General features: G+C 39.3%; 1 protein-coding gene across 1 annotated transcript in view; it reads left to right on the top strand.

Moving 5' to 3' along the window:
- LOC145453504 (B-cell receptor-associated protein 31-like) overlaps positions 1-23,927 on the top strand; it is a 457,607-nt gene that overhangs the window by 304,411 nt on the left and 129,269 nt on the right. The gene's annotated exons all lie outside the window — the stretch shown is intronic.

Raw genomic sequence — 23,927 nt, 5'->3', positions numbered from 1 at the left:
TGTCTTTGTGATGTTAAAAGACGACTGAGTTTTCATTTACATTAAGCGGAGAAACTCATGTAATAAATTTTACTCATTTGAAAATCGACTCGCGTGAAAATATCGATTAACAGTATCAATATGAGCAGTATGTTATTTTTCGCGATATGCAACCAATCTTCTAAGCATAACTTGTCAAAATTTATCGTGTCATAGAAAAGTCGGCTGTTACGAATTCGAAACAAATGTACTTCGGTTATCACGACAAAGGGAATTGAGATCAACGCAGTATTTCGGAAGTGAATGTGTATCGTTTGGTATGTTCAGCAATCATTAAATGATAAAAATATGAAACTGTGCAATGTGCATACAACTCGGTTAGGTAAACGATACAGTTACAAGTCGGATGTGATCTCGATTTATAGATGACAGCTTGACGATGTAAAGCTCAACCACTCAAATGTGTTTATTACAAAGTATTTGACACAAACAAAATATCGAATGAAGACTTCGGTTTCATTACCAAGCTAGTGAAAATTGTTTTCTATTGGATGGATATGATTTACCTTTAGAAAAAACGATATAGACCTATTAAGCGACGCTGTTTCATATCCGTCGAGTGAGTAAAATTTCTTTGGAGTTCGGTTTAGTGAGATAATTGTTAGGGATTCAATCACATACAAGTAACGTCTTTTAGTGACAGAGTATTGTGATGACATTTACTCTAGCGAATGACAACGGAAAAATTTTCGATTGTATTGTCGGTGTATGTGTTAGACAAATAATTCTAGTAAACCTAACTATAGGATACATTTGGCAAACATCGTACAAATTGTTTCGTTGTGATGGTAACGACTTTCAGTGGTTTGGTTTCATGTCGGGGAATTATTATTTGGGGGTTCAAAAACAATCAATACTACAAATGAACAACAATGCAAAACACGTTAAGTGAATTACAGTGTAGCAAGTACTTCATTGATATTACGATTGTTGTGTACCAGACATTTCTAACTGAATTGAATGCATCTAGCAAACATATTCCAATTTGTTTTTTGTAATGATCAAAGTGCGTGAAATGGCGCGAACGGATTAAGCATTAATCAAGCGGCGATATGTCAATTCACCTAGTGTGATATCTTGACACCGGGAAATGTGCGAAAGTGTTTCAATTCCCACCGCAGATTACGACGATAAAGTATTGTACCGGTTATTGTTCAACAAAGAAAATTGTTGTTTCATCTTTAGTCTTGGTTACTGGAGACAATTACATTTGTAAATTATTTCCTGATTTCCACAATACGCTGTGTGGTTTTTACGAACACGGCTTAATCTTCCCAATCAAAACATTTCAGACATGGTAATCTAGTTTTACAAATCGATATGTTAATAACAATGTTTCTGAAAAGTTTGTTGGTATCGTAATAACCTTCAACACAACCTGGTCTAATAATGTCATAATTTAATAATCAAGTCATGATCGACTATTACAAAATCTCATATGTCAAAATCAATGTGTCAATTCGTGAAAATTTTCAATATAACACCTGCGTTCGATTGTAAGAATTCTCAACTACGTTGGTCGGACATTCAAATCTCGTATACTCAAATGTAATGTGTTAATCTCAAACCGCGCGCCAAGTAGTAATTACTTCATCTTGCAGTTGAATAAAAAAAAAATATGGGACATGGATACAACTGAGTTGGTATGTTTGTGGGTTGTAGTGATTACTCGCGTAGTCTTGTCTACTTTTCATACGGACACTTTTTGTTTTGGTTTGGTGAGTTACTACAAACGGATTGACTTACCAAGGTTTTTGTATTTTACTCGTTTGAGCATGGCGAGATGTTAAAATGTTGAGTTGTCATAGTGATAGTATTTACTGAAACTCTATTTGACAAATGGAAAACTCAGTCGTGAATACAGTTGTAAGTTTCAAGGATTGTTTCACAGTATCTTGAAAGGTGACTGGATCAAAGTTGGTAGTCATGTTTGTCAAAGTCCAAATATTTCATTTTGGATTATCTGGATTTACCTTTAGTACTTCCCGCGAATGGATTCCGATGCGGTACTTAACATTTTTGATAATAACGACTCAAGGGTTTTCAATCAACAATACTGGAATTTTTTGGTAATGCTAGAGTTGCCAAATGATTAGTTGCGTGTTTTTGTTAAGTGTTTGATTTCAAGTTAATAAAGACAATAACTGTGTAATGCACATACTTGTGATTCTTGATTCTTGTAGAGTTATAGTTGGTATTGATTCTATAAGTGCGAAAACAGTGGCGCGGAATGTGCGAATAATTCGATGCGGGTGAAAGTCGGCGTCAGTAATATTCGGGTTACGTTCGATTCAACAAAAACGTGTTAAGGGATTTGTCAAAGGATTAGAGTTGTACCGATTTAAAACATTCAGATACGAATCAACTTGGTTTGTGTAGTAAGTTTCATTTCGAATTGACAAACTAACACATTGATTGAATATTTTCATGGATCTTATCACGCAACTAAAGTCAGCGACTATTCGAGAGGTGTGTAAAACATATAGCGATCGCGGGCAAGTGACAAATTGTTGGTTTTCGAATCACCGCCTGCGACGGTTCTGTGACAAACTAATTACCGAAATATTACCTTGTGAGTGGGTATGAGGGATTGTTATGTATGAAGCATTATCCGGTGAGTGGTCGTCGGATTTTAAAATTATCACACCCTTTTGAATAAGCGTTCACTTCACAGAGGATTAGGGTTAGAGCGGAAATAAGTGACAATTTGTCGCTATTCAAGTTACCGCGGTCTGTTATTCGTTACTTGTTAAATCTTACCAGCGATATCAAGTTCTGTTTCAAACTGATTACTAAAATTTCACCGCGTGAGCGATCAATATGCCTGTAACACCAAGTCGTGAAAGATGGTTATGACCGAGACATTATCTTGTCAGCGATCGCGGGGTTTTGCAAACTATTTCACAGCTATTTGAAGTGGTAATTTGTGACCGTTGTTATTGTTGATATTCGAATCACCGTCTACGCCGGCTCTGTGGTAAACTAAATACCAAAATATTACCTTGCAAGTGATTCCTAGACTTAGCAAACTATTTCACACCTTTTTTGCTGAAAGTACGACATACCGCCCGCAGTCTATACCGAAAGTACGAATCACGACCGCACCCATAAGACGCAATAGCCGCATGCGACCCCCGCCGTAAGAAATAAGTGCCGCTCGCCACGCCGGGTTTCGTGTTAGCATCAATAGCCGCTCGCCACCCCCGCCATAAGACGCAATAGCCGCATGCGACCGCACCCATAAGAACACATGGCGAGTCACCACAGATCCCGTAAGAATACACGACAGGCGAATCACCGTCACCACCTATAGTAAAAAAGGCGAGTCACGACCGCCGCGGTTGGCCGTGAAACAATTCAGCGCGCAGGTCATTCGAAATATAGGTCGCACTGCTTAATCCTCTTGCAAGCCACGTTTCCGTTTGTGCGGTTATTGTTGGTGACTATTCAACACCACGCGAGAGATGCCTATACTCGAAAGTACGACTCACCAACACGAGTTTCGAGGCACCGGTCGAGCGATGCATATACCGAAAAGGGTCACCGGTTCAACACGAGTTTCGAGGCACCGGTCGAGCGATCCCTATACCGAAAAGGGTTACCGGTCGAGAGATGCCTATACCAACCCAGGCACCGGTCGAGCGGAAGGGGGGGTCAAAAGGGTCACCGGTTCAACACGAGTTTCGCGGCACCGGTCGAGCGGGCCCATAAGAACCCCTGCCAGGTCACCAGCGATCTATATAACTACTGACGAAACACAAAGATTGTTATCAAAAAAAACTTGTGACTGAGCATGGCCTCCTCGTACTCGACGCTAGCTTCTCACTCTATTCACCAGCTGCTATTTTTCCCTTCTAGGTGGGAGTGCGATCAAGGATTTTCATCCCTGATGACTATCAAGTCGAAGAGACGAAACTCACTTGTTGCGCTCATGCATGACTTTTGGTGCGCTGTGAGCAAACTTATGCCACGCATCGACCAGCTGGTGGAAAATTAACAAATGCAGCCATTGCTCTAAATAAATTGCCTTTCGTTGCTTGTTGTTATTTCATTATGTTGTTCTTCTTGTGACTCTTGGCGAACAAAACAATTCCATGCACCCCATCAACCTCTAGGGATTGTATGGGGATTGTGAGCGAGAACGGCATCAAGGTATCACTAACTATATATATCCAAGTGTAATATATCCAGAGGTGGTCAGTAACGAAGTACTTCTACTTTTTGAAGTACTCAATTAGTTTTCCGCTACTTGGGTACTTACTCAATTAGCTCTAATTCCCCGCTACTTCTACTTCTACTTGGTAATATTTTGTGATATACTTTCCTACTTTTCGCTATGTTCAGTTTGTCGAGTAGAAGTAGAGTAATCCTCCAATCAGAAAGATTGCCTGAGGAATTTCGGAGCTGTTTTCACGGAGTATCAACATTTCATTTTCATAAAAGTTGAGTGAAGCCCATAATTTTCGTCGCGCTTCGCGCACAATAGACTGATATGATTTCACGAACGTATCGGTGAATACCATAGCGGGTTGCGCGGTTCCGTTCACACCGCATTGTCGCCCATATGAAATATTTCATCACGGTAAATATGGCCCATCATATCGTTATAAACTACCATATCGCAATCTAGCATTTACCTATCATATCGTAATATAGCAGCCCATGGCGTGTACTAATCTGGGAGAGTGGACTCTGACTTTATCTTGTAGCTTTACACCGGTTTTAGCAGACTACTGTTGAAACTTTCTAGACAAAAGACATGAAATATATTTTCCGGTTTTTAGAAGTAGTATATATATTTCTCTTTCAATTCCCATTATCATACTTCGAGTTGTAATTAGTTTTAGTTCGTTTGTCTGGAGAACATACATATTGAGGTATAAAAGCAAGTGTAGTAATGCCTCTATATTACGAAAATAGAGCTACACTATATGGCATTTTTACGATCAGCCATATTTTTTATTAACGTTTACTAATCGCGCAAAGTGTTAACACCGTATCCGACACCACTTCTCCGTGTTGCTCTTCGACCGATTCACGAGCCTTATAATATGGGGGAGGGCGCCAATCGCGCCATACCATGATATTTTCTAAATCGGGATGTTCGAGTAAACAGGTGATTAGAATCGCATTGGCCTATCATTGCTATCAATTTCATTCCGTGATTCGGACGAATGCTTAGGCTGTCAAAAATGTATACCTCCTGGGATGCTTCAACGTGAATCAAGCTCAACATCTGCACCTTTCGCATAGCTCGATTCACAGCTTTTGACGGTCTATCAATGCGAGCAAATCACGATCTTTTTCAAAACTATACTTACTTACTTGAGTAGATGTAAAGTCAGTCAATTCTACTACTACTTCGAATAGTTTTAGGCTGCTTTTAAAAGGACAATTTCTATTACTACTTGAGTAGCTTTCTTGCCCACTTTGAAGATCTCTGGATATATCCGGTATAACAATGCTATAAAATGAATGAAATTGTCCCTGATTTAATATTGGTAGCAGCACATCAACCCTAGTTCGCACCGTTTCACGCTGCGTACAGCACCACACCTACACAAAACCGCAGTCACAAGAATAACTTTCGTCGAGATCTGTCGCCCAGAATACAATTAGAAATACAAATAACAGGTTCCACGAAAAAGTCCCTCGTTAAGGATAAATTACTGCCTAAATCCAGCAATTCCACTTCCTGCACATAGGTTACTGTAGCTTTTTGCCACCCGGTCCGATTGTAAACACATTAAGGATGGTGTGGACCCCTGAAAGGTTCAGGTTCGTGTGAACGCAACCTTTTTGAAAGGTTCTGTGTGAACGCGAACGTGAACCTTATGACGTCAGGTGACGTAATATTGTTAATTCCAATCCCACATTTCAGTGAAATGATATAATAATGTACACAATGCCTAGCGACGACTCAGGTCATATTAGGCCACAATGCTGAAGTACATGCTGACTTCGCCAAATGTATCAACTGGAGCAATCAAATGCTGTATTAATTCCATAAAATCAATATCTTCCGTCGCTTTGCCAACAATTTCGACGGAGACTTGCAAGGGAATAAAAGCTTACGCCGTAACGGTGTAGGCCAGACCGGACAATGTAATCGCCGTCTGATATTGCAGATATATGTTGAGCAGAGTGTAAAACTAGTTTCTATACTAGCTACCTATATTACCACATAAACAAGTTATACCGTAACCAACACCCCAATCGCACGGATTTGATTTTTATGATACAATAGACATATCAAATCAAGATTTTTCACGTTAGACAACACTGTATTATTTATATCAATTTCATTGATTGGCTGAAGAAACATCATTCGTTGACTATACCTATACATGAAGTGTATTTCGTTCTTGAAGATGCATGATTGCGGGTCAAGATCACAGGAGAGAGTCACTAAATATTGATAAAAGTAAAGCTGAATACTTCGAGTAAACTTTTGTAACAACGCGTGTAAATCTTTGAGATCGGCAAGGTACATGCACGTTCAGTGTTGATTTTGTATGCTGCCAGCGCCATGCATAGAGTGGCCTGAAGTTGAAATGCAAAGAATTACAGTCAATGATGTTATGATGACGTGAAAATTTGAATATATGAAAAGGTTCGCAGTGCAGAACCTACCAAGTTTCGTTTGTGAACGTGAACCTCAGAGGTTCACACACAGAACGCGAACGTGAAACTCACGTTCATACCATCCCTGGACCCTGAATCACATCGTGTCAGGGATCAGCCCTAGTGAAAAGAAAAATCCTTTCACTAGCAATGGGCCTACCTGCTTATTATATACGTCGTGCAACTATTTTCATACAAAATATATAATTTTTCGAACACTCAGGTAGAAATAATACTGAAATTTTACTCGTATACGAGCGAAAGCAGCTATACTTCAAGCGAAGACTAAAGCTATATTCTGGAAGAAAATGAAAAGTTTGAAGAATGCCCACGTGTGTCATTTTAAAAAGTAGTGTAAGACTATAAACCAGTGGTTCCCAACGTGGGCGATATCGCCCCCCAGGGGGCGATTTGGCGATCTAGGGGGGCGAAAATGACGAAGGGGGCGACAGGGGGGCGAAAATGGACAAAGGGGGCGACGGGGGGCGAAAATAGCGAAGGGGGCGATAGGGGGGCGATGACGCGTAAAAACGGCTGACCTTTTTTTTTTTTTTTTTTTTTTTTTTTTTTTAGTCATCCACCTAGCAATGCGGAGCGAAAAAACGTTATTTTCAGCTCTGAGCGGAGAAAGATGACCTTTTTTTTTTTTTTTTTCAGTTAACCCGCCGGTGGTTACAGTCTGTATGCCCAATTATCGGTGCACAAAATTTGGGGGGCGATGATCGGTGTTGACCTTGAAAAGGGGGCGATGGGTCGAAAAAGGTTGGGAACCACTGCTATAAACCATTTGTATATGAAGAGTGTGCAATGACTTTCAAAATATCAAGATGTATATCGTTACTATCATGGAATAAAAACTGGTGCCGGAAATATATCCGATTTCAAAACTAAATATTCCATGACCGAAATCCAGAAATTGATTTATGTTGCACTGAATGGGACAAAGCTGTTAAAAAGTAATTCCTGGTTTCCCAAATTTACAAAGTTCAGAATGTGCTAAATTAAAACTGACTTTTTGCATTTCCTATTTGCTAACCGATTCCCGTACAACTCCGTAAGCTGAGGAATTTGTATTACCGTGTAACCGCCATTTGTAACCTGAGTGATTTATTCTATTCTGATATTTGGTCGTCTTACCATACTCTGTTTAAATTATGTTGCTGTGGAACCGCGACTCGTGACCTCAGTGTCTTACCCCTTTCTGATATTTGATCGTTATTTCATATGACCTTTCTTTCGTAGTATATAATGTGAATTTCATTCACCGTCGTGCAAAAGGCCGCCAGGCGATAAACGACAAATTAACAACAACAACAACAACAAAGTTCAAGAATGGCATAGCAGGGAACATGGAAGCAGTCTAAAGCAAAGGTGGTCTATTATTTAGAAGTTAAAATAGAGCGGTATATTTCTGCTCAAGTATATGTGGAACGCTATCTATTTTCGATACACTTTAAAACTACTTCAAGTAGTAGTGGGAAATGTAATTGTTTTCAATTGGTAGATTTGGTCGGGGGTCGCATAATTCCAGAGGTTAATCGGAGATGGCTATTCTTTCGTAATCGCAGGGTGCGTGTATGTCTAATGGCCCTACAAATGTGTGCAATTATTGCGATTAGATCGAGAATAGATTAGATCTATTATAGATCAGTTAGTATCACAATATCATTCGTAAAAGAGATGCAAACATATTCTAAAACTATCCTCTACTTAAAAAAATCCAAATGGTAAAACGTAAGTAGTTTTGCTTATAAAATTGCTGATTATAAGTCGAAATGACAACTTGTTGTAAGAAGTACAATATCGAAAACCTATTCCGAAATAAAGATGAAGTACTACGTTACTGACCAGTGTTCGTATATGACCTTAAGTCGATACAACTGTGCTAACCAGTTCATAAGTGATGTGCAAAGGAAACTTAATCGCGTAAATGAAAAGTGTAATCGAAAAATTTGTAATCAATATTGAGAACTAGCTCAAAGAGTGTGTATTCATACCCAAAAGGAGATCCACGACATCCACTAACTCAGAATTATATCGCGGGTATAAATCCTACATGCCTGAGCGCATACTTTCCTGCATCCCTATTGAAATGTTGTGTTTGATTTATACCGGGGTGTAAGTCTGAGTTAGGTTCAGGTTTGGTGTACCACGAAAGTTTATTCACGCCCATATATCACGACTGGTATAGGGTTGTGAATACGCACTTTTTCCGCTATTGACCATAGACTTTCTGTATTACATAGTGTACCAAGTCAAAACATATCGAAAATTGTCGCGTTGAAAAACTCGCTTCACTAATATCTCTCGCCTATTCACTCGAATGTGTGATTCCGAACATGGAAAGGTGCGAATCGATTGAAGTACCTCGCATTGGCCGTTTTGAAGTCAATATGGCGTGAGAAATGACAGCGGGATTGGATGGGCACGCTCCCTACCATCGTTATCTTCCGTGCGATACCATCGACAATGTTGATAGGAAAACAAATTTCTCCAGTCGGTGACGTGTCAGGCAAAAATACGCGTTTGGTGTAGGCCCATAGGACAGTGGTTCTCAATCTTTTTGTCTTCGTTGATCTCTTTCGCACCATCACGGACCCCCGCTAACCACCATCAAGTTTTAGTTTATATTTATCTCAATTATCGTGCATCCATCATCTGCCTTGCCCAAATACTAACTGTATTGTAGTGATAAACGGAAATAAAATGATTTTTCTTGAAAATAATATCATACTATTTATGTAGAAATTGGTAAAACATTTGTTATTTCAAAGCGAATTCCGTAGCTGTATCTCTTGAAATATGCGGCCGAGTCTCGAAAAGCCTCGCCGTCGATTTGACGTGAACGAGTGCCGAAAATACATTTCCACAGATATGGTGTCGAGTGGGATATAACATGTAACGCTTCCGACGCCACCTTCGGGTATGGTCGCAAATCGCAACATATATGGCACCAAAATTGAGAAGCAGATTTTTAATGAACATATAATGTCCAGCCTATATGGTCATTTCTATCTAGCAACTCATCATGAAGCAGACAGAGGTGGTCAGTAACGAAGTACTTCTACTTTTTCGAAGTACTCAAGTAGTTTCCTCTACGTCTGGTACTTACTCAAGTATATCTGATTTTCGCTACTTCTACTTCGTAATATTTTGTGATCTACTTACTTACTTTTCGCTATTTTCAGTTTGTCAAGTAGAAGTAGGTCAATCTTCCAATTAGGAAGATAGCCTGAGGAATTTCGGGGCTGTTTTCACGGAGTATTAACATTTAATTTTCATAAAAGTTGAGTAAAGTCAAGAATTTTCGTCGCGCTTGGGGCGCAGTGGATACGGAGTGACCAGTGTGATTTCACAAAAGTATCAGTGACTATAATTTAGGTCACGGTTTGGCGTGGTTCCGTTTACACCACATTGTCGCCCTTCGCCCATATGAAATAATTCATCACGGTATATATGGCTCATCATCACGCTTGAAACTGATGTTTCGCAATCTAGCATTTACTTGTCATAGCGTAATCTAGCATGTCCATGTCCATGGCGTGTCCTAATCTGGAAAAGTGGACTTTGACTATTTTTTCTAGTTTTAGAGCTGTTTTAGCACACCACCTTTGAAACATTCTGGACGAACGGCATGAAATACATGTTTCACTTTTAGGAGTAGTATTTATATTTTACTTTTAATTCCCACTATCATATACTTTGAGTTATAATTAATATCAGTTCTTCTGTCTGGATAACATACATGTTGAAGTATAAAAGCAAGTGTAGTAATGCCTTTAATTTCCGGAAATAAGCTACACAATATGGCATTTTTACGGTCCACCATATTTTTTATTAACGTTTACTAATCGCGCCAAGTGCTTACACCGTATCCTTTACAACTTATCCATATTGCTCTTCGACTAAACTACGGGCTTTATAATATGGAGTATGGCGCCGTACCATGCTATTTTCTAAAACGCGCTGTTCGAGAAAACAGAGGATTAGTATTGCATTTCCATATCAATACTATCATGATGTGGATGAATGCTTATGCTATCGAAAATTGGATACATGTTGGTATGCAACAAGATGAATCAAGCTCGTCACCTTTCGCATAGCTCAATTTGCACCTTTTTACAATCCATGTGAACGAATTAGGACGTTCGCACAACTACTTACTTACTTGAGTACTTTTAAAGTCAGTCAATTCTACTTCTACTTCAAGTAGTTTTACGTTGCTTATAGAACAAGTACTTCTACTCGTACTTGAGTAGATTTTTGCGTCGCTACTTCTACTTCTACTTGAGTAGCTTTCGTGACTACTTTGACCACCTCTGTCATGAAGTTATTCTGGAATAGCGGTTATGTATATCACAGGAGAATACGGATTTTGCAATCAATTTTTTTCCAAAACCCAAACAAAACATTTCTAAACAGCAATATGTATATTAGGCTATTGGCAAGTAAAATGAGTTTGCACAGTGGCTGAGTAGAATATTTCGTCTTAGATGGCCATTATGTTTACGTAGGTGTCGAAGCTTTAGCAATTATGGAGCGAAACTGCCTCGTGATTTTTCTAATTGGAAAAAAATACAAATTAGGTTATCAACCATTTTGCAAATTTGGAGGTTTCGCGGACTCCCGGTTGATAACCACCGGTGTAGGAGAACTGCTTGGTGGCAATTATAGGAACGCGGCATGAGATCGATTGTTTCAAATGAGATCGGGAAGGAATCGATATGCTCTCAGTCAAGTTTAGATTTACAAATAACATAATCAGTCCTACCCTAAATTTACCAGAGTTGGTAAAAGTGGCCATAATTTGTACACAAGTAGAAGTATTGCTTTCAAGACTACATTCAATTTATTAACTCAACGACTTTTCGTGTGCTCGTTATCAAGAGTTGAAGGCACAAGAAGAAGTGCATACAAAGAGATTCAAACGAAAACAAAATATTCCTGTGGCGAATGGAGACAAAGTCTTCCGTCCCACCACGATTTTCTAAAATTTGCCAAGTTATCACTTCATGCACTCCGGCACTCATTGACGGTTTTATTTCTCTTTACAGAATTATATGGGCATAAAATGTAGCTTTTTAAGCTTCAATAGGATTAGGATTTGAATATACAAAAGTTTTGAATTATGCTATGGATTAGGATTTGATGCTTCGGATTTGGATTGAATTAGGACATAGAAATTTCAAATCCGCTCATCTCTGCTGACCGTATCTGAAATTTAAGCCAGCTGAGAGAATATTGTTGTGCTCATGATGCGAAGCGGCGTTAAATATACGAGGAAGTCTTCGACAAGCATTTCCCGTCCAGAGTGTGTGTAGGCTACCTGTGCTGTACAGTACTCAATGGAATATCCATAGTAATGCCTGTCAAACAATGCATATTGCGGCGTTGAGTTGCAATGCATACTCATTTCGACTTTCTCGATTCACTCCCAAAACGTATCGCGGAGGAGCTGGTGGTCGAGGGAATGGGAAAACGATATTTTCGTTTCTCGCAAAAGTTATGCGGCATGCATCACGCTGTGTCTGCAGTGATGTGGTACTGTGCACGTCACTGGTGCAGGAATGCTCGCCGCAGTCACAACTGCTAATAAACGTGACCGGAAGAACGAGTTAACGAAGTGACAGGCACTATTTTAAAAGTAAATGGGAATTTGATGAACACAAAATCTGACTAAGTCTATTTCGTTTCGAGGTCGTATGGAAATGATAAATTAACTATCTAAAGCCACGCTTTATGTGGTGACGTGATAATGATTACAGTGCCGGCTGTCGTGCACAAATCAGACTTCTCGCGCGGCCTGTTTCATGTTATAAGACTTTGCTACTCTACAGAATACAAAATTATCCATGCTTTACAAATTCATCACTTGTCAGGTATTAGGCCGTTAGCGTAGGAGCTCTATGCATGCGTCGTATTTATCGATGATAAATCGACGCCAACGCATTTGGATGAACTGAGTAGTTCAGTGTGACCTTATTCTTATTTGAGCAGTAACAGAGGAAGCATGGTATCAAATTCAGATGCTCGTATTAACTGTTCATCTAAATAACCAGCGCCCGCGTAACAACAAAGGTGGAAATATATTTATACCTGTCGCCCAAGTCGAGTCGGCGATTGCAGAATATTATCGGTTTCAAGTCGATGGAATATGTTTTGAAATCTATATCGTACCGTACAGCAATATCGTTCATTTGAAAAGTAGATTCAGGTTTGTTTTTGCCCTGCAGTAGAAGTGTGGAAGTGAAACAAAATTTGGCCGATGTTGTTGCCAGTCACGATGGCAACAAAACAACCGCAACTGCACTGCAGCCTGCGCCACTGTCACGACCAACAGGTGCCATATTCATTCATTGACACGTCTTTCGTTTTAGCGAGCACCTTGCATAATATGTAGCAGCTCATTATAAAAAGTGACTATTATTAAATTCTCATCATGATAGGAAACTCTGTTATTCCAGTTTGTATTTTCTGGTTTCTGATAACGATGTATAGGCATTCTCGGTGAGATTAACAGTGCCCCAATCATTAGGCTATCAGATCAAGTTTTTTGCCGTTGATAACGGGTAATATTTAATCATCGATACCCAACACTTTTTTGTTATCTTTGCCTCGATGATTCTGCTGTTTTGACATCAATGGTCATTTTACTCCAGGTCGACATTATTTTTTCGGATTTCTAAACTGCCGGCCATTTTTCTTCTAAGCTTTTATGAGAGACTGTTTACGCCAGAACTGGGAATTGTACGACCAGATATTGTTCAATTTAATTTGTGAACAAAAACTACTGTATAAACTGATCCGAGTTTACTTTGAAGTCTAGTGTACTTATGTACCGTGATTACGTTATCCTATACGTGTAGTACTTCGTATGAGTAATCCAGGTTCAAAATTATGCCGTAACAATCAGTTACAAGTAACTGGTTCCACATACAAGTTCAAATCTTGTTTGTTGCCAGGTCTCTGCTTTAAACTGTTATGTCGTACGTTTCCAAATCCTAATTCGTAAAATAATGCAAGCCGCGCATGTGATAAGCGGTCATCCTCAGAATCCTCACTCACAACAATGTTGTGTCAAGCAATGAAAGATGCTTCAACAAGATTTGGAGCACTAAATATCTCTTTAGTAAAGTCAGTCGCGAACCGATCTCTTTTGTTTACGGTGAATACCGAGAACGCATCCGTGTTTAAGGAATATATAATTTGACTCAACATTACGAAAAAATTCAAGCAGCGAACACACACACTCGGCTGATGCGGGCCTGCTAGCGTAGTCAGCAATGCAGCAAGGCCATTTTACAAAGACACACAAAGCTAGAGACGCAGCCTAATATCAAAGCATTCACTTATCAGCAATTCAGCATGTGTTAACAATGTAGCCTAATTCGCTGCTGTCCATTTATAAATACAACAGCACGCCGCAGAACATAATCCAAACTTTTGTCTCGGCCCGCCTACGTATTTTTCGCTTCACATTTGCCCAGCCTGGAAAATAATTGCCTACTCCTGGTTTACAAGGATCGTATGGTGATGAGGAACCTGGATGAACCTGATTATTTTGAAGAATAATAAGTAGTACAGTATGTACAAACAAGGGTGTAGCTGTTGATAGCTGACGAGATAAAGACTTACGAGACTTTAACGCTTCACTTCAACAGACCTACGGCAGGAAAGCGAATTTCATTTCCTAGTTAATACGTCACTGGATTATATAAGCTATGGCGTTATGTGTATACAAATTTCGCAATCCCTGCAGTCGGACATTGCGTCAAATTTCTATCGGGTCATCATTTATGACAACACCTCAAGGGTTAGGTCAGACCATTTTGAATGTTCATAAGTACATTCTCGGCGAGCGATGATGTCAGCATCGGCCGTAATATATTACCGAATTGAATTGCGATATGCAACCTATTGAATCGTCATATGTCATCAGGTCGCGTCCTTATATGTTGAGTGACAGAATGCAAGACGCTGGTTCTTGAGAGAATTATTTTCAAAAGTCAAAGGAAACCTACCGAATCCATAAACGTGAATGATGAATTGAAACAACTGGGTGAACATGAATCAAATGAAAAAGTATCACTACTTATTTCGAGAAAGAATCTTTATTTGACAACCGTGCAACTCAAAAGCATACATGACAAATATGCGATTTGGTGGAATGTGATATACAGATAAGCAAGATATAGACGAGAGGCTCAATATAACAAAGTCGTCAAAGCCGACCCATGTTCGATGTTCCATGTTCCATGCTAATGAAAGATGCCGATTAAGAACTGCTGTACTGGACCTCGGACCATCTTGTACCGTGAGAAATATCTTAACCAACGGTGATATATTACCTCTTCTATGTGATATTATAATGGCAAAGTGCGTACTAAATAGTATGACTGGGTAATTTAATATCTTTTCGAAAGTTGCACCTATATGTATTGTCATCATCAATTATTTTTTGTTAGTTGCTAAGATTAATTTGAGGGCCCAAGATCGAAGGGGCGCCAAAATTATTTCATAAATCAACATGACTTATATATATATATTTTTAACATGATTTATTCAACATTAAAATTTACTTCGCGTGATTTACTGTCATTGAATCTATTGATATTATTTTAAAAGAACTCCTGTGCCCAGAAAAATAATATTCGGAATAAAATATCCCGATAATTCACAGAAATAAGTCTATGTTGTACTCGCAATTATGAGCGAGCATATTATTTTAACATCGCTTTGAGGCTGTTAGAAACCGTAATGATGCTTTAGTCTAGGGATGTGGTTCTCAATCTTTTTGACCTTGCTATAGCACTTTGGCACCCTGAAAACAAAGGTCATCAACCCGGACCCACATAGCTATAGTGTAGGTCATCATACCACTGTTCAGATGATGATGATGGTGATTAAAAATGTCATCACATTCGGTGCATCCTGAATATCACGGTTTCATTGCCGGTAATGACCATTTTTTAGTCATCTGCTTCCCTACTGGTATTCAACCTTTCTTATGATCACGACCTATTTGCCGATTTGAAAAAGTTTTACCTCCCCTCTCTCTCAAGTACGAAAAGGTCAGCCCCCGTCGTCAAGACTCAAGACCTAATCACTGCTTTTGCTGTTAGCTTATTACTATTAAAGCGTCATGCCTATTTACGGCATATTTGGGCGGTTGAATACTAGCATCTTCGCGCCACGCAGAAAGTCGCCCGATCCACAGGTTGAAAACCATTGACCTTCGCAAATGCTACTCGGAATTTGTATTTCATTAATATTTTACTTTCAATTACGAGTATTAGGCTATACGTTGAGTTCTAATTATAGTTTCAGTTCTTTTTTCTGGAAAACATACATGTTGAATCATAAAAGCAAGTGTACTAATGCCTAATATTTTCCTAAAATAAAGCTATACACTATATGGCATTTTTACGATCAGCCAAATTCTTCATTAAAATATACTAATCGCGCAAAGTGTTAAGCCGTATCCGACACAACTTCTCCGTATTGCTCTTCGACTGAACTAGGTGCCTTATAATATGGGGGAGGGCGCGCCATGCCAGGATATTCTCTAAAACGGGGTGTTGGAGTAAACAAAGAATTAGTATCGCATTTCCATATCAATGGTATCATTTACATCCCATGATGTGAACAACTGCTTATTATGCAAAAATTGACACCTCCTGGGATGCATCAATATGAATCAAGCTCTCTGCATCTTTCGCGTAGCTCCATTTGCAGCTTTTGACAGTCGATGCGAAAGAACTACGATCGTTTTCACAACTACTTACTTACTTGAGTAGATTTAAAATCGGACAATTCTACTTCTAATTCAAGTAGTTTCAACTAGCTTATGAAAGAAGTACTTCTACTCTTACTTGGGTAGATTTTTCGTCGCTACTTCTACTTCTACTTGAGTAGCTTTCTTGACTACTTTGACCACCTCTGCATATGAAGCAAAACAGGTAATTGCATTTACTCAAAATAACTTTATAACATCACTAGGATAAGACACGGTCTTAGTAGTTGGATATGATGTGTTTAGAGTATTAGACTATAGTATCTAGTTTTAGAAAAAGAGGAGAGGGGACGAAGAAAAAGAAAGGTGATTTTCATTTAGTTTAGTCTGGTAGGTGTGAGCCTTACCAATATTATTTGTGTATAGAAACAATCTGTCCTGAAGGTCACGAAATGAAAACATACTTAAATAAAGTTTTAATAATTATGGCCGTGTTAGAAGGTAACCCCCTTGAAATTAATGAATCGTCTGTTCCTTGTGGAATTAACAACAATTGAACACAGCTTATGATGTACAAGTACAACTGTACCGACATTGTACAATTACTTGTCATAAGTTTTGGAATTCATATCCTCCGTTAGCCGTATCGCTACACAACCGCTTCGCGCGACTAGAGAACATAGACATTATTGGATCATCTAGCTTTATCTGACCGCGAAAAAAGTGAATGCGTACGTGTGGGTGGGTGGGTTTTATGTTTGTGAATGGCGTGTGAAGAGTGCAGTGATGAATGGCCAGGCATACGAAAGGGAGGTATGGGCGGTTTGTCCCCTTAGCAGTTTGGTTAAACACCCTACGGGGGCCAAGACCAGCGTTTGCTGGGCTGGGATGTATTGGTCCTGCATTTGAGTACCATACCAACCAGTGGTTCCCAAACTTTTTCGGTGTGAGGGCCAAATTTAGAATTTCAGAGTACGGTCGGGGCCGCACGAATACTACGGCTATGAAACGGAGCCAAACAGTCATCATGGGTATTTCGGAGTAGTTTTATTGCCCTGGCGTGATTTCAAAACTGTACACTGTTTACCGCTACTTATCTGCTGCATTGGGTGTCCGTTGAGTGAATCAGCTTTTCTCGTCTAAACGCGCGAAGCGCGAGAAATTTCTTCAATTTCATGACTGAATCGGTCAATATGATCGGGAATTGCATGTATTGCTATCAATTTTCATCTTGTCTCTGTTCACGTAATCTGATTTACCGGTAGAGCTGAGTGAGTTGTGTTTGTAAAGGTATAGGCCCCCCCAATAGGAATTAAACATATCCGGGGGTATACCCGTTGGCAGGAACGTAACGGCACTTCGTCAGGACCCCGGGCCCCCATAGGGTGATAAACTGACCCCGCATGACGTTGTTCGCTTTTGCCACGAAATTAAAGTTGTGCTGTTTATTGAGACAGCGCGACGCCCGAATATTTCGATAATTCATGATAAAATCGGTGAATAAGATCGGGAATCGCGTGGTTCTCGTCTTTATGCCCACGTAATCCGATTTACCGGTAGAGCTGAGTGAGAGGTGTCTTGAAACTGCAGACCCCGTAAAATTAAACATCTTCGGGCGGGCAGACCCCTAGGTATGACTTCTTCACATGATGTTATTTCGTGACATCCTGATGTCTGCTATATCAAAAAAATGTAGAATTGCCCAAACCTACTAAACTGGAAGATCACACGATTTCAGATTGATATTTCTTCACTGGCATATAATTTTCTTTCCTGCAGGATGGTATTTGTTTTGTGGGGTTCAGATTGCCAAGACAAGAACATTCGGGGCCAGTCATTTAGGCGCCTATATGGACAAATAAACCTATATGTATTTTGTATATATAACGAAGCTTTTGGTATTTCGAAGTTTTTGGTCAGCATAAAAGCAGTCCTTTACGGCCAAGGCTTTCTCGCTGGCGATCGTTCACACTTCTTGGAGTCACATGTTACATGGCCTAAAACTTTATATGTCTTGGTGTGTTGTGGTGCGGTCATGGCCAACGCTGATATGCCCATTTCTATAAATCTTGCGTGTTTTTTCTTGGGGAGAGCACCCTATAATCAAGATATGCGGTGAATTGAAATCGCGCCCAGCGCGAAAAATTTTTGAAGAAGTTGCATAAATTTTCAAAAAATAGTCTATAATTTATGCCAATTCACGAAATAATTTTGGGCCCCCTTCGAGCTCGGCCCCCTAAATTGGGAGGTTCGGGGTGCGGCAGTTACGGCCCTGAATATAGGACTACCAATTATGCTGCTTTTAGCCGACTAAGCAGTATGCATCTCGGCGTATTCAACCGTGAGTCACGTGATGCACATCAATAGTTATCATAGCGTTACCATACGTCCTCTTTTAAGATGATTTGTCCTCTTTTTTGATTGTTTTTAAAGTGTCCTCGGAGGACGCCCGAATGTCTTATTTTTTGAGATTTTGTCTTTCTTTGAGGATTTTGGTTACATATAGGGCCAAATTCGACTGATATACATTAAGTCAGCACTGTAGGAACGCTACGGCGGCTATTTCATAGCTGGACCGGGAAGTTTTTTTTTCAATGTTAAAGAAAAACTGTATTTTCCGGGAGTTGAGCCTCTTTTTCTTTTTTACTCAAGCGACCACGAGGGAGAGATTTTCCTCCGGTTTTGTAAGTTATCAATACCTATTTATATCTATAGCTACTGCTCGTTCAACTGGAAAGTTAGGGCACATTGCATTGAAACAGCAGTGACATAACGTTAGCAGTCTATACTCACAACTTTCCTGCAATTCTATAAATAAAAACCACAGAGGTCAAGTCAAGCAAGAGTATTTTATAAATATATATTTTATTTCTGTCAATAATCGATTTCCTAATATATTTTGGGGGCCGCACTTGGGAATCACTGATACCAACACTGACTACTTTGATCAACTCTGTTCCAAGTAGTTACGCAACTATTACATAAACCGCAATGGCGAATTCGCAACAACGAAACATGATGTGCGTTTGGAAAACGTGAGAGTTGAGTCCGGTACGTCAATTGTGATAGGAATGGATTGTTCCGTCACATGGGAAAACATTCACATTTCCCACGTTATAATGCATAAACGATGAGGGAAAAATGACCAGTGGTCGCCAAGTCCCAAGGGACGCCCTTGTGTAAGGTTACGCTCGTTTTGCGTGAACGGTATTTTTGCGATTTGTTTACGGTCAAACGATTGTTTCTATCTACACGTGAACAATGAACATTCAGCTCTTAATCGGTCGGTCTTAATCGGTTAATAGGTCAGATTCAACGAAATCGATACACCTCGGATGAAACGGCATGAAACGACAGCACCTTGCGGGAATATTTTGAAAGCATCGATATTATGATAAGCTTAGGCAAGCTTGGCAATCTGCAAGGTATTACGCCGAATATCACAATTCTAGAATTATGAAACATCAATTTGTCGGAGAAATTCGTAATATTTTTATGAAAAGTAGCGTATTGCAAGTTGCATGATTAACTTGCACTGTCGCAACTGCCAAAAAGCCGTCGAGTTCAGTATCCATTGTTTGCGAGCAAACGGATGTGGCATAATGTGCGTACTTGGAGAAGGCGGTGTTCAGCAATATGATACCAGTGGATCATTCAGACCAAAAGACAATACAGGTACCGAGAAATTTCACGTCTCGAAACGCAACTATCGACAAGTATCTTATTTCACGTTTCTGAAAAATGCAGCGAACAATGATGTCCAAATGTGAGGCAGCTGTATATTTTCTTAGCTCGACTGTCGGAGCATTGAGCGAATAGAATGTTTCAAGATGAATGTTGCCATTGCACCTGTAAGTCGTTCTGGTTATTTTAATGCGGAGCACGCGGGATAAAGTTAGGCTCTAATACGTTTACCGGCAGCCCTACTAATATCATAGCTGCTTTCTTCATACTTATCAGACAAAATGCATATTATACTCCTTCATTTTTCAAATATGTATGCATGCACGTACACGGGTTACGCATCCTGTATTTCTCCTCACCACCTGATCCGCGTAAGTGGTGTCTAATAAAAGGCTTGAACGAAATTAGGCCGCGCTACAAGTCGGCAGATACGGAATCGCAATAAGGAGTCGGCCTGGTGTAAATGCCCCATGTACGTAGACAAAACGCCATGAATACCAGACGCAACAGCTTCCTACGATTCATTATCCAAGTAATCCATCATTATTTTTTCGTATGCATTGCATCGGTACGATGCTGCCCTCTCGCGTAAAAACATTTTCCTAGTCAATTTTTGCCTCAAAGATACATTTCCTGTGTGATGAATGACGATTATCAGTGACGATCATGCATTCTTTGACCAGAAAGTCTCACAAAGTGGTGTGGAACCTGGAACCACATCTCCAGATTTCGATGTTGCAAGATCCAATACCTAGTTCGAATCATTTTGGACGGAACTATTATTTTGGGAGGAGATCTTTTTTCGTTACTTCTACTTCGTAATATTTTGTGAACTACTTACTTACTTTTCGCTATTTTCAGTTTGTCAAGTAGAAGTAGTTTGATCCCCCAATAATAAAGATAGCCTACAGAATTTCGGGGCTGTTTTCACGTGGTACCAACATTTAATTTCCATAAAAGTCATGTATTACATAGAATTTTCGTTGGGCTTCGCGCACAGTACATATTGTGTGACAAATAGGTTTTAAAGAAAGTATCGCTGACTATAATTTAGATATACCGGGTTGCGTGGATTCGTGCACACCGCATTGTCACCTAGACCAAATATTTCATCACAGTAAGTATGCCCCCCCATAACGTTTGAAACCATCGTTTTGCAATCTAGCAATAACCTATTATACCTACCAGCCCACGACGTGTCCAAATCTGGAAAAGTGCACTTTGACTTTTTTAACGTTGGACCTATTTTAGCAGACCATCGTTGAAACTTTCTGGACAAAAGACATGAAATATATTTTCCGCTTTTTGGATGTACTTGTATTTTTCTTTCAATCACTAGTATTATACGTTGAGTTCTAATCATAGTTTCAGTTCCTTTGTCTGGAAAACATACATGTACATACATTCAAGTATAAAAGCAAGTGTAGTAATGCCTTATATTTTCCGAATATAAAGCTACAGTATATGGAATTTTTACGATCTGCCGTATTTTCAATTAACGTATACTAATCGCGCAAAGTGTTAAGCCGTATTGGACACAATTTCTCCGTATTGCAATTCGACTGAACTAGGAGCCTTATAATATGGGGGAGGGCGCCATGCCATGATATTCTCTAAAACGGGGTGTTCGAGTAGACAAAGAATTAGTATCGCATTTCATATCAATGCTATCATTTACATCCCATGATATGGACGACTGCTTATTCTGTCAAAAATTGACACCTCCTCTCCTGTGATGCATCAATATGAATCAAGCTCTCTACACCTTCCGCATAGCTCAATTTGCAGCTTTTGACAATCCATGCGAACGAATTACGATCGTTTTCGAAAACTACTTACTTACTAGAGTAGATTTAAAATCAGTCAATTCTACTTCTACTTCAAGTAGTTTAGGTTGCTTATGAAACAAGTACTTCTACTCGTGCTTGAGTAGATTGTTTTCGTCGCTTCTTCTACTTCTACTTGAGTAGCTTTCTTGACTACTTTGACAACCTCTGTGTAGGCTATATTACTTCGTGTGTGTCTTGGGCAGATGAAAATATAATATGTCGATTGATTGATCGATCGATTGATTAGTGTGATGGAGCGCATTGGCTTATTCCCGGAGACTTCGCAATCAAAATAGTACGAGCATGAAGCATAAAAACCGACATTTTACATGAACTATATAGTAGCCACTGCACTCGTGACAACATTGCATACATCTGAGGTTCATTTCACCCCAAGCGAAACAAAACTTCAAGTATTTGATGAGATGTGTTAAAAGTAAATTTGAAACGAAATCTCAGGGATACTTGGAACTTAGTTCATCATCAATCATAAAAGTTCATAAATCAGTTTTATTAATATATTCATCATTTCAAAGCATCACAAGACTGCGATACAATGAAAAGATAGGAAGGTGTCGAAACAGTTATAGGCCTACTATAGAACATTGTATTAGGGGTACCATATGTCCTCTCATAATCATCATCATCATCATAATTGGTTTATTAGCAATTTTATCAGTTCAATACACCACAAAAAATGCGATACAATGAAAAGAAAGGAAGATGTCGAAGCGACTAGGAGTTGTCTATGGAATCAAACACCTACCTTGGCCTAGGCGATGTAAAGAGGAGGCATGCACAGTAGGGCTGTTCAAACATAACCTTTTTTCCTGAATCTTGCGGGTTACTTGATTAAATCGTTAGGTTGCCTTAAAAAATGACGCACACCAAATTTGAATTCATTCCAACCAATATTCGCGGATTTCGTAGAGTTTGAAAATTTTGAATTTCCCTGAAAATGCAAAAGAAAAAATTTTTCAAATTTTTCTGCCAACCCCATGAAATTGTTGCGCTGACTTCGAAAACGATGCCAAACAAATTTGACTCAATTCGAAGCCGTAGAAGTGGAGTGATTTCAGTTTTTCTTTAATAATTCTGGGATTATCCTTGATTGGTGGATCATCCCAGAATTATCATCAAAAAACTTGAATAACTCGGCTTCTGCAGCTTGGAATTGAGTCAAATTTGATTTGCATCGTTTTTGAAGACAGTGCAACAATTTCATAAGGTTGGAAGGAAAATTGGAAAAATTTTTTTTTTTGCATTTTCAGGCAAATTCAAAATTTTCAAACTCTACGAAATCCGCGAATATTGGTTGGAATGAATTCAAATTTGGTGTGCGTCATTTTTTAAGGCAACCTAACGATTTAATCAAGTAACCCGCAAGATTAGGGAAAAAAGGTTATTTTTGAACAGCCCTAATGCACAGTTGCACACTGAATGAAAGTAAGAAAGATAGTATAGAAAAAGGAAGCGACAAGAAATAGGGCGACATGTCATGGGAAGCGAGATCGATAGGTCAGTCGCCCTTCAGGAGGAGCTGTCCTCATTTTACAGGAAATCGAAAAAGCCCTCCGAGTATGCCCAAATTTCCTTCTTTTTGGGAATTCGTCCTTCTTTATAGCATTGGCAGCCAGGCTAATGGACAGGCACAACTAAATGACACAAAATCTGCAATGTGGATGTTCGAGCTGGTCATTCAGGAGTAGGACTGGATAAATGACCTTTATTTTGTTCTCTTAGTCAACACCACAGCAAGTCGAGTCGAAAAAATAGTTTTTTCTATAGTCAACACAACAGGATTTTCGTACAAATTTCACAATTATCAGTAATACGGGGAGGAATGAATCGTTTCAAAATGGGAAATGGGGAGAACGTAACAAAATAGGTTGTAAATAAACAGCGTTTATCGGGATATATTTTCCAAACTACTTCCACTGATTCGAAGGTTTTTTTCAAATATGTGACATTTTCTATCGGCAGAAAAACTTCGCAAACGTATGGAATCGGAATCGCCT

Source organism: Botryllus schlosseri, chromosome 13, assembly GCF_051294905.1.
Source record: "Botryllus schlosseri isolate E-star chromosome 13, Bs_hap1, whole genome shotgun sequence".
NCBI lineage: Eukaryota > Metazoa > Chordata > Ascidiacea > Stolidobranchia > Styelidae > Botryllus > Botryllus schlosseri.
This window is presented reverse-complemented; position numbering and strand designations above follow the sequence as displayed.